Below are 1,969 nucleotides of genomic sequence, written 5' to 3'. Positions count from 1 at the left end.
CCAATAATAATAGGTTATATCTTGGCAGTTATCATTTTAATCCAGTAGAGAAAAAAACTGAGATTAGGTGGATCTCACCTTATTAAAGAATCACTAAAATTGAATTTAGATCAACAAATTTAATCATTTACATTTTTACTTATTGTTCATTTTAGTTTACCATGTTCTTCTTCCAGTGGCATTGTTAGACAATCACAAAAATCCCAATAGTTATTCTGAATCTTGTGAAACATTCTTCAGTAGAGTGAATGTGGCATAAATCAGGGTATAAAACACAAATTAGACCCGCCTGAGGAAGATGAATGGTCGCAGGGGAGGACGTTGGGAGCCTCCTGTGTGTGGACTAATCTGTGAATTTTGGGGGTGGTTATTTGAAGATTACCTCCTACTTTGACCAAGAAGCAGCTTCTGGAACATCTTTAACCTATGCCTGAGCACGATTACTTTGAGTTATTTTCTAATGATACTAGTTTGTATCCTCATCTGTATTCCAGAGCATACATTGACTTCAACAATCAAGAGGATATCATTTTGTTCAGGGATCACTTTGATGGTTAGGTATTCCTGGACGATAAAGGTCCAGAATATCCCTCTATAGTAGAATTCGCACCTTTTCAAAAAAGCAGCAAAGAAGATTAAGAACAGAGACACCAAAGCTGTAGCTCTCAATGATGATCCATCCCGCGTGGAGGCCGTTTTTGGAAAGTGATGCAGCAGGTAACGAGAAGATGTCCTCTTCCCCAGAGAGACTGTTAGAGGAGATAGAAGCGAAAAAGTAGAGAATTGATGGCTAAAAAGACAGCCCCACTTTTGAGCTTCCTGAAAAACAAACAGAGAATGCGAGAAGAAAAACGAGAAGAAAGAAGGAGGCGAGAAATAGAAAAAGAGAGAAGAGCGATGTAAGCGGAAAGAAGACGAGAAATGAAAATGGACAAGCTAAAGGAGATAGACAACATTCCAGAAAGGCACAAAATAAAGGAAGAACCAAAGATTAAGGTACACAGGTTTCTATTACAAGCTGTGAATCAGAAAAATCTGCTCGAGGAGCCCGAAAAGGGGGATGAAAAACAATTGGACAAAAGAGAAAAGCCCAAGAAATTAGACAAAGAAAACCTGCACGATGAAAGAGCCCGTGCGCCAAGTTGTACCATTAGCCAGGGTCCTGAAATGGAGCTGAAAGAGGAAAAGCCCAAGAGGGCCGAAGATGACACATGCAGAGACCACTGGAGCGGGAGAGGGTCATGACCGAGAACGAGGTCCAGAGCGGGCAGACCGAAGAGCGCTGTAGCAGAAGGACCGCTATGAGAAGAAGGCTTTCAAAGACAGCGCGAAGAACTGAGGACGGAGAAGGAAGCATTTCCTGATAAACGGAAAACGAATGAAAGGACAGAATCATGAAGCAGCTCCAGGAAAAACTGAGAAGAAAAAGGAAGTGGTTAAAAGAGACCGAATCAGAAACAAGGACCGCCCAGCCATGCAGCTGCACCAGCCCGGCGCCCAGAGCCGAAACCGCCATACACCACTGACGACTGCATCAAGCCCGCGGAGCCAGCAGTCGAAACAAACAGGTCAAATGATGAGCGCACATCTCTCCACCCAGGAAGGAAACGCCACCAGTCCAGTGTTTGTTCCCATTAACGAGCAGCCTCAAGCTTGTTTTGTAATGAGTGTCAATAAATATAAATAGCACTCAAGAAATCACAAATTAGGAACTGCTTGGAATTCTAAAGCTTAATCCAGTAATTATTAGTTGTGTGACCTTGGGTAACTCACTTAACTTCTCTGAGCCTCTTTTAAAATTGTGATAATAATATATTAGCTGTCATATCTACACTTGCAAAAAGGTGTTGCTAAGATTAAATGTGATGAGCTACATGAAATATACAACACAAAAAAGAAATAAAAAACATTGTCAAGTCCATTCAGATTCACAATGATGCTATACAGGATTCCGGGTTCTGTAAATGTG

The 1,969-nt window shown here is 41.5% G+C and overlaps 1 pseudogene; it reads left to right on the top strand.

Moving 5' to 3' along the window:
• The first annotated feature begins 366 nt into the window (after positions 1-366).
• Positions 367-1,687, top strand: LOC101655366 (annotated as a pseudogene).
• Positions 1,688-1,969: the final 282 nt, after the last annotated feature.

The sequence above is a fragment of the Echinops telfairi genome, unplaced genomic scaffold (genome assembly GCF_000313985.2).
Source record: "Echinops telfairi isolate 266 unplaced genomic scaffold, ASM31398v2 ScPeMD7_1713;HRSCAF=2227, whole genome shotgun sequence".
NCBI classification, from domain to species: domain Eukaryota; kingdom Metazoa; phylum Chordata; class Mammalia; order Afrosoricida; family Tenrecidae; genus Echinops; species Echinops telfairi.
This window is presented reverse-complemented; position numbering and strand designations above follow the sequence as displayed.